Here is a 10573-nt window from a genome sequence, read left to right as displayed (position 1 = left end):
CGTACCAATGCAGTCATGAGCGACAAGACTAGTTCGGACTCCTAGTTGCTTTCAGTAGGTCACAGTGGCATACTGTTTGGTCTTCATTAATTTCATTAACCATAATATTGTACCATATGCATTCTTTCTCAATTTTATATGGTTACAAATACTGTAATGTACTGACATGATATTTTCGATTTTTTTCATAATTTTGAATTTATATTTTAAGAAATAGTATATCTCAGTAATAAAGTCTTTGGAATTAGTTGTGTATTCGTTTATGACATTATTCCGATGAACTCATTTTATTTTCTAAGATTTTCTCTATACGAACCTACCGTGCCAGAGCTACACGGCTGGTGATGTCTTGTAGTTGCTGACGGCAGATCGTTGCGGTGTACTGGGTGGCCTTCATTAATTTCTGTTACCATCCTATTGAACCATATACATCTTTCTCCAATTTTTCCATTCATTTATTCATTCTGTTATTTAATGTTACAATATTTTTGACTCCATTCAAAATTTTCAATTTTTGCTATAGAAAATTGTATTTCTCAGTAACAGTGTTTTTTGAATTAGTCGAATTTACTTTCATGACATTGTTTTGTTAAACATATTGTTATTCTATATGAATGTCGGAAAACGTACCTACGCTGTCGGAGCGACAGGACATGCGAGGTCTTGTAGATGCCTACGGCAAACCTAGCGGTACTACTGGATGGTATTAGTTAATTTCATTATCCTTGATTTTGTGCCGTACGCAATTTTTCCCAGCTTTCCATTTATTTATACATTCTGTAATTTGCTGTTCCGATATCTACGATTCTTTTTTTTAAATTTTCAGTCTTTATTTATGAAAATTGTCTCTCTTAGTGAAACTGCTTTTGGGATTAGTTGAGTACATTTGTGACGATATTTCGTTAAACTTATTGCTATTTCATATGATTGTCTCTATGCGTACCTACGCTTCCGGAGCGACACTACTGGTGAGGTCTTGTAGTTGCGTACGACAGATCGAAGCGGCACTGCTGTATGATCTTCGTTAATTTGTTTAACCTTGATACTGCACCGTATGCATTTTTCCACAGTCATCCATTAATTTACACATATTGTAATTTACTGTAACGATACTATCGATTTTTCTCCAAATTTGCAATTTTTAGTTTTAAAAATTATATCCTTTAAGAAAAGTACCTTCCAATTAGTAGAGTGTACGTTTTCGGCATTGCTTTGTTGAATTTTTAATCATTTTATAGGACTGCCTCTATGCGTACCTACGCTTCCTGAGCGACCTGGCTGGATTGGTGGTTGTTGTAACGATCATTTGATCGCAGCGACACTGCTGAATGGTCCTTGTTTATTTCTATAACCTTAATATTATTGCGTTTGCATTCTTTCCTAGTCTTCTATCTTTTTCTACAGACTGCAACATACTATTGTGACATTTTCGACATTTCCGTAATTCCCAATTCTTAAATTCAAGCATTTTATTTTTTAGGACAAAGTATCGTTGGAATTATTTGTGTGTACGTGTATCGCGATATTTTGCTAAATTTGTTGTTGTTATGTATGATTTTCTGTATACGTTCCTACGCTTCCCGATCGATACGGGTGCGGTCGTCTTGCAGCTGCGATCGGTAGATCGGAGCGATATTACTGGATGATGTTCGATTATTCCACCAACCTTGGTATTGTACAGTATGCACCTTTCCGCAGTTTTCCATTAATTCATACGGACTGTAGCTTACGGGTTAGATAATTTCGATTTCCTTGTATATTTACAATTTTTAATCCGAAAAATTGTTTTCCTTTGAAAAATTATCCTTGGAAACTGTTGAATGTACGTTTATGACATTATGCTATAACGCTCATTGTTATTTTATATGATTGTCTGTATACATAGCTATGCCGCAGGAGCGAGACGGCTGGAGTGGCCTTGTTGTTCCGTACGACGATGGAAGCGACACTACTGGATGGTGTTCGTTATTTTCTACAACCTTGATTGTGTACCGTTGTGCGCTCTTTCCCAGTCTTTCACTTGAATACTCGTACTGTGATATACTGGTATGATATTTTCGATTTTTTTTCATAATTTCTAATCATTAATTTCAAAAATTGTAGATCTTAGTAAACGTGACTTTGGAATTAGTTGAATGTACGGTTATGACAATATTTTGTTATCTTCCAGGTTATTTCACAGTATTGTCTCTATCCGTACCTACGCTTCTGGAGCGACGCAACTGGCGAGGATCTGTCCTTATGTACGACAGATCGGAGTCTCTCTAGCGAATGGTCTTCGTTAATTTGATTATACTTGTATTTGTAGCGTAGTCATTTTTTCCCAGTGCGCCATTTATTTATACATACTTTAATTTACTGATATGATGATTTGGATTTTTTTCAAAATTTCCAATTCTTAAGTTAAAAAATTGTACTGCACAGGAAAATTGCCTTCGCATTAGTAGAGCCTACGTTCATGACAATATTTTGTCAAATTCTTTATTACCTTATATGATTGTCTTTAAGCGCACCTACGATCGCATTCCGACACGGCTGGAATGGACTTGCAGTTGCGTACGGCCGATCGAAGCAGCATACTCGATGGACTTCGATAACTACTTTAACCATGATACTGTTCCCAGTGCATTTTTGTCAGTCATACATATATCTATGCATATTGTAATTGACTATTATGATATTTTCAATTTTTTCCAAATTTGCAATTTTTAATTTAATAAACAATTAACCATAGTAAAAGTGTCTCTTAAATTAGTTCAGTTTACGTTTATGACAATATATTGTTAGAAATGTTGTTATATTATATGATTATCTATATTTGAAACAACGCTTCCGGATCGACACTCCTGGAGTTTTCTTGCATTTGCACTTCGTATATCTGAGTGTCACTACTGTATGATATTCGTTAACTTCTTTAGCCCTGATATAGTACCGTATGCATTTTTCTCCCAATTTTCTATTTATATATACATACTGTAACTTACTATTTTGATAGTTTGGATTTCTTACCATATTTTCGATTTTTATTATAAAAAATTGTATTCCTTAGTAAAAGTGCATTTGTAATTATTTGTTTGTACGTTTACGACAATATCATATTAACTTCTTCGTTATTCTATATGATAGACTGTATACATACCTACAGTTCCGGGGCGACAAACCTGGAGCGTGCAAGTAGTTTCGTACGGTTGATCGGAGCGACACTACCTTATTATCTTCGTTAATTTCTCCTACCTTGATAATGTATCGTATGCGTTTCTTCCCAGTCGTCCATATATTTATAGACACTGTAATTTAACACGTTGACTCCGGCCTGACTCACCGATAGCCCATCCTTGTCTGTTCCCTACTGCGGCATGAACCGCCGGTGGCCCATACTAAATTGTTCCGTGGGTCGGCATGCATCGTCGATGGGCACGTTTGTTAATCAATAAGTGCGTAGTACAAAATGTTATTTTCTTAATTAAACATTATACATTAACATTTCTTCCTTATAATCAAATATTTGGCACAAAATACGTAACGTACAATTTAATTAATCATTAAATATAATAAAATATAACGACTTATGTTACGGATGCAATTTTTTAAAATATTTTAAACAAAGTGGCGGCCTATCCGGACAACTGCTGCCAAAGGTCATTACTTTTTTTTGTTTCGTTTGTGGCGTACTATGTACCCTTTAAGTTTTTTACGCGTTTGCAACAATCTTTACATCTTTTCCTCATCTTCCTCGCGGGTCCTTGGAGTGAACTTGAAAAATGTTTTTTCCGTCTACTTCCTATTTGCTCTCCACTAGAGGGACTCTCAACACTCTTCAATAGATAATCAATAATTTTCTCTCTAAATTTTAGATTTGGTAACGCTTGGTTCCCCACTGTTTGTGGATGTACCATGCATTTACTAAAGAGGTCCCAGATATTAGCTCCATAATAACATTTCTATACCATTCTACCGTTTTCCTTTAACATTTATAACAGGGTCACATTTCATCTGATATATCAGCTATCTTCTTCGCACTATTGTAAGAAAAAACTGTGTCTGGTTTCAATTAATCATCTTTGCCACGAATAATGGCGCAATTGTGAGATCTCGAAGTGGGTAACACACAGATGGGACTATTGTGCGTCCACTTTAAAAATTTCACGCCGCTCCGATTTTCAAGAGATATAATGTCGCCCCGTTTCTGTTTCTGCTTTGCCTGTGGCAGTAGAAACTTTCTATTTACTTTGACTGTATTGCAAATATATGTGCGTTTGGTGAGAAGGTCTTCGACTGAAGGTATGCATGTATAAAAACGGTCGGCAAATAAAATCTGGTCCTCGAATAATAGATCTCGTATCAATGTCATTACCACATCATGAGAATGTGCTTTTAGAATTCACATTTCATTTCTTCCGGAATAAATATGCACATTATATGTATATCCGATCGGAAGGCAGAGTTTGTACAGTTTTATTCCGTACTTGTGCCGCTTACCTGGTATATATTGACGAAAATTAAGGTGTCCTTTCCACGGAACCAGAATTTCGTCAATTACTGTACTTTTACCGGGCTTTACTGCATCTTGGAATGCACAAAGAATTATATCCTCTACATTTCAGGTTTTGTGTAACCGATTCTAGGTTTTAGCTGTAACATTATCATAAAAGTGCAAGTACTTCAATATAGCTGAGTATCGATCGCGATTCATTGCTTTGATTATACGCGCATTCGCATACAACGCCTTTTTGGACCAATATAGTCCAATTTCGGGAGCCTGCACTTCCAGCATAACAAGCACGACACCAATAAAGGTATTCAATTCACTTTTTGTAATGGGGTTCCATGCTTGTTGATGTTGTATCCTGCCATATGATGCACTCGCTATTCACAGAGCAGCGTATCTATTCGTCTCTTCAACGATGATCTCAAATATCACGTCCGCGAAAAATAATTTATATAATGCAACAGGATCGACGCAGCCCGTCTACTTGATCAGTAGCTCTTCTCCTTCTGAACACTTTTCCTCTGATGCAAATTTTTCTGCGATTCTCCGCCATTCCGCTTCATCATGTTGATCCCCTAATCCAGACTCCGAAACTTCTTCCTCCGTGGTACTCCAATCGGTTGCCGTGCCGATGATGGTGATGAAAGTATTCTATTTCGTCGTCCCTCTCGCAAGATTCCAGATACAGATGCATCAGACGAATTTCTGAATTCCATATCCTTTGAATCTAATATTTAGATGGGCAAAAATGGCAAATGAAAAATGATAACCGCCTTTTTAGAAGGAAGGAAACTTCATACTACCATTATACCTTCTGGAAGAAATGTGTACTCGGGAACCATTCAGAACTGTACTGACCTCGCTCCTTATAATAATTTCGCACAACCCACAATACTCACAACGCACACTAACTAAAGTCTTCTTCTCTTGCCGTCAACTCTAAACTCTCCGTAAACCACGTGTCGCTGTCTAAACTCTCAACGATCATCCCCACTTGCTTGGTCACACATTATATAACAAGTGTCAGCTGGGTAGAATTCATTCCCTCAGAAGACACTGATTTCCCTCATTACGTGTGGGCGGTCCTAAATGTATAATTTTGCCGCCGAATGCCCAGAGGGTGGTGGGCACCCATAGGCCCGTGATCGGCCAATGGAAATGGAATTTTTCTGGAAAATCTCACAACGGTGCACGGCCACATAACCCGGCAATATACCTTTCTATGGCGACACTGGAGACAAAAACTCTAGTGCGGAACCCCAGAGACCCTTTGCACGTTACAAATTACCAGGGCGCCTGGAAATCGTTAGTCGGGGATTCGACGAAATTGCCGCTCGCACTCAACATAGTTTACGCATAAAACTTACACTACGTCCTTGAATTATTTCCGTCGTGTGCGACAATCGGTCGCAGTATTTGTAGAGAGCCATTGCGTTTGAAAGTGTCCTATTACTTCTGTTCTCAACTTCCCATAGTCCGAAACAATAGAAGCTAAACCCCTACATGACCGAATTTGGGCTCTGTCACGGAGAACTTGGCTGACAATGGGCCTGGGGGAGGGCCACGTGCTCTACACTCGAGGACGTTCCCCAGCGCGGAGTCATAAATATCGAGTGGCCACACAATCGGGGAGTGCTCCAGACATCGCGCGTGGGTGATATGTAATTTATATATATTACGTGCCTGAAGTATCGGCGCTTCACCTTGTTGGAGAGGGATCACTCCAGCACCCCCTCGCGTGAGTGGACTTATCCTCCCTCAAGATGTACAATGCGAAAACCAAGGGAACGCCCGTGATCCCAAAACTCCTATAAGGGAAGATTTCCCCTGTTTGGCCATCTCCACGGGTTTTCAAAACGCATCATGGAAAATCGTGGAGAAAGTAAAAAAATTCCATTAAAATGGTAAAAAGGAGACATCGAAACGTCGAAGATTGCCAATAAATCTTCGAAACGCCGAAGAGTCAAAGTGGAAGTTAGTTTCCTCCTAACGTGTTAGTTGGCATTACGGCGCAAGCATTGAACAGTATAATTTGGTGACAGTATAATTGAACACTAGTTCAAGCGCCGCCGCACGGAACAGACACCGAATATCCACGTATGCGTCTACTTGTTAAGATTGAATCCGAGAATTATGTCGTCTACTACTAAAACTATTCAATGGATTTACCCACGGCATACTTGTTCTGTCTCTCGGAATCACAGCATGTGCAATGCTACCAACGTAATCTTTCGTCTCCCATAGAGGGTGGTTACGTTCTCGAAAGTTTCGACACTTGATCTTCTAATTCATACACGAAACTATGGGGCTCGTCACTAAAATGTATACTAACTTGCTTCTCTGAACAAGAATTTATACTCTCGATACAGCGAATTAGTTTAGCGGAAGGTAAGATGCTCGGTAAAGAGTATAACTTTATAACACTATGAAATGTTCTCCGGTGGCTAGCCACACTACCCCAAGTCTATTGCCAATACCGTTCAGCGAATTTACACCCGGAGTACCTAGTTTGCCTCTCGGAATCCCTGGATACGTGAAGCTATTAACTTAGCTGTTCGAATCCCAAAGAAGGTGGCAACACTCTTCCGTGGTTTGACTATCGATTCTGCTATTCAGAAATGAAATTACAGTCTCGTCTGCTAATGTGTCTAATAATTTGTTTCCCGTGAGCACTATGCAAGACACTCGCTACAAAGGGTTATGGGCTCGGAAGATGTGTACCAATAAAAAGTATGACTTTATAGCACTTGGAAATGTTCCCCGATTGCTTGCCCCTCGACTTCGGTATTCAAACCGTGAACTTAGGTGTCCATTGCCAGCAATTTTCACCGTATTCTCTTCTAGAATACCTGTTATGATTCTCGAAATCTCTGGGTAGGTGAAGCTAATCACTTATTCATTCGTCTCTCACAGCAGGTGATAACGTTCTCGAGCGTCATGAAACTCGATATTCCTGTTCATAATGAAATTAATTTGCCCGTCATAATAGTGTTTACTAATTTCTTCGACTGAACACGAAGTAATACTATAGATACGAGAGGGTAGCGTCTCCGAAGGTTGGGCTGTCAGTAAAATGTTTGACTTCATACCAGTAGGTAACGTTCTACAACGGTTTGACTGTCAGCTTTTAATGTGTCTATTGCTAATAGTGTTCAGCGGATTTACTTCCGAAATGCCTGCTTTGACTCTCGGCATCGCAGGGTGAGTGAAGGTATTGACTTAACCGTTCATCTCTCACAGAAGGTGGTAACGTTCTCGAGCGATTTGAATCTCAACCTTTTAATTCGTGCATCAAATTAAGGGGCTCGTCACTAAAATGTATAATAATATGTTTCCCTATACACGTAGCTATACTCGGCGGGTATGTAACTCGGGAAGTGAGGTATTCGGTAAGAGGAATGACTTAATACGAATTGGTAATATTCGCCGTCGGTTTGACTCAGCAATTTGATATTCATACCAGGAATTGCGGTGCCTATTGCCAATTCCTTTCAGCGGATATACCCCGGGTATAGCTGGTTTGACCCTAGGTATAACAGGGTAGGAGACGCTATTGGCTTAGCTGTGCGACTCTCAAGGAAGGTGGTAACGATCTCCAACGGTTTGCCACTCGATCTTCGAATTCATGCTTGAAATTAAGGTGCTTGTCAATCAAATGGATACACTTCACATACACATGGATTAGCTTCCCTGTACACGAAGTTATACTGACCACAAGGCGTGTTAGCTTCTCGGATGGTAAAGCCTTCTGTAAAATATTTGTCGCAGTCCCAAATGAGTAGCGTTCTACATCGTGTGGACCGTCGGCTTTGACATTTATTCCTTCAATTAAAGTGTCTATTGCCAATAATGTACAATGCAGCTATTCCCGCAATACCTGGTTTGGTTCTCGAAATCGCAGGATAGGTTAAGTAATTGGCATAACTGTGAGATTCTCTAAGAAGGTATGATCGTTCTGGTGCGGTTTCACACATGATTTTCTAATTCATACATGAAATTAGTGTGTCCATCAGTAAACAGTATACTGATGATCTTTTCTGAGAACGAAGTTATCCTTTCGATACCGATCTACAACATGTTGACTATAATATATATAATATATAATATAATATATTACTATAAATTTTATTTACGGGCTCCTTAATTTCATGAATGAATTCGAAGATCGGTTGCGAAACCATTCGAGAACGTTACCGCCATCTTTGAGAGTCGAACGGCTGAGTCAATAGCTTCAACAATAGTTGCGATTCCGAGAGTCAAACCAGGTATGCCGAGAGTAAATCCGCTGCAGAGTATTTCCAATAGACACCTTAATTCGCGGACTGGATATTAAAATAGAGCGTAACACCATGTGAGAACGGTACTAATTCCTATAAAGTCAAACCTTTTACCGAATTCCTTACCCTACGAGAAGCAAGTCCGCCGTACTGCGAGTATAGAAACGTGACTAGGGAAACACAATAGTATACAATTTAGTGACGTCACCTTAAATTCATGTATGAATTTGAAAATCGATGGTCAAACCGTTCGAGAACGTTACCACCTTCTTTGCAGTCGAACGACTAAGTCAATAGCCTCACCTGTCCCGTGATTCCTAGAGTCAGACCAGGTATACTTGGAGCAAATTCGATGTTCAGCATCGGCATTAACACCAAAATTCCCTGTATAAATATTAAAGTACAGGGTCCCACAGTCGTACAACTTATCTATTGGTACAGAGACTACCTTTTCACCGAAGGCCGTGCCTTCCGAGAAAGTAACCCGCTGTATCGAGAGTATAACCTCATGGTCAGAGAAGCATAATAGAATAAATTTTTGTGATGGGCAACATAGTTTCATCTTTGAATTACAAATACGAGGGTCAAACTGTTCGAGAACGTTGGCACTATAGTTGAGAATCGACTGCCTTAGATATTAGCTTCACATACCCGATGATCCAGGGAGTCAAACAAGGTATTCCGGGCATAAATACGCTGAAGAGCACTGGCAATATATACATTAATTCGAGGAGTGAATGTTAAAATAGAACGTCACACCGTGTGAAAACGTTACTAATTCCTATAATGTCAAACGTTTTACCAAATCCCTTGCCGTCCGAGAAGCTAACCCGCTATATCGAGAGTATAGCTACGTGTTTACAGAATCACATTAGCATACAGTTGGTGACAGCACCATAGATTCAAGCATGAATTAGAATATCGATTGCCAAACTGTGCGAGAACGTTACCTCCTTCGTCTAGAGTCCTACTACTATTTCGACAGCTTCACCTAGCCTGTGATTCCGAGAGACAAACAACGTAATTCGAGAGTAAGTCCGCTGAAAGGTATTGGCAATGGACACCTTAATTCACGGTATGAACATTAAAGCAGACCGTTATACTGTTGTAGACCGTTACCTATTACTATAGAGTCAAATCTTCTACCGCAGGCATTACCTCCCGAGGTCCTGACCCGCTGTAAAGAGATCATAACTGCGTGTGCAGAACAGAAAATTTGGACACATTCTAGAGACGGGCACGTTAACTTTACGTATCAATTTGAAGGTTGAGTGTCAAACCGTACTAGAACATTACCACCATCCATGAGAGTCCAAGGGCCAAGTCAATACCTTCACATATCCTTTGATTCGGAGATTGAAACCATGTAATCCGAGAGTAAATCCACTGAAGAGTATTGCAAATAGACACCTTACTCCACGGGTCGAATATGAAAATAGTGTCTCACCCCGTTTGAAAACGTTACCAGTTGCTATAAACTCAAACATTTACCGACAGCCTTACCGTCCGCGAAGATAGCCCGCGGTATCGAGAGTATATATTCGAGTTCAGAGAAACACATTAATATACATTTTAGCGTCGGCACCGTAAATTCGTGAATCAATGAGAATATCGATGGTTAAACCGTTCGAAAACGTTACCACCATCCTTGAGAGTCGAACAACTAGGTCAGTAACTTCAGGAAGCCCAGAGATTCGTGGGGACAGGCCCGTTATTCCTGGAGTAAATCCGCCGAACAATTTTCCCAATAGGCACCTTAATTTGCGGTTTGAATAAAAAAGTAAAGGATCAAACCGTTTTAAAACAT

The 10573-nt window shown here is 39.6% G+C and overlaps 1 pseudogene; it reads left to right on the top strand.

Moving 5' to 3' along the window:
- The first annotated feature begins 614 nt into the window (after positions 1 to 614).
- LOC143220135 (cytochrome c oxidase subunit 1 pseudogene) overlaps positions 615 to 10573 on the top strand; it is a 61434-nt pseudogene continuing 51475 nt past the window's right edge.

This window comes from Lasioglossum baleicum, unplaced genomic scaffold (genome assembly GCF_051020765.1).
Source record: "Lasioglossum baleicum unplaced genomic scaffold, iyLasBale1 scaffold0219, whole genome shotgun sequence".
Classification (NCBI taxonomy): Eukaryota; Metazoa; Arthropoda; class Insecta; order Hymenoptera; family Halictidae; genus Lasioglossum; species Lasioglossum baleicum.
This window is presented reverse-complemented; position numbering and strand designations above follow the sequence as displayed.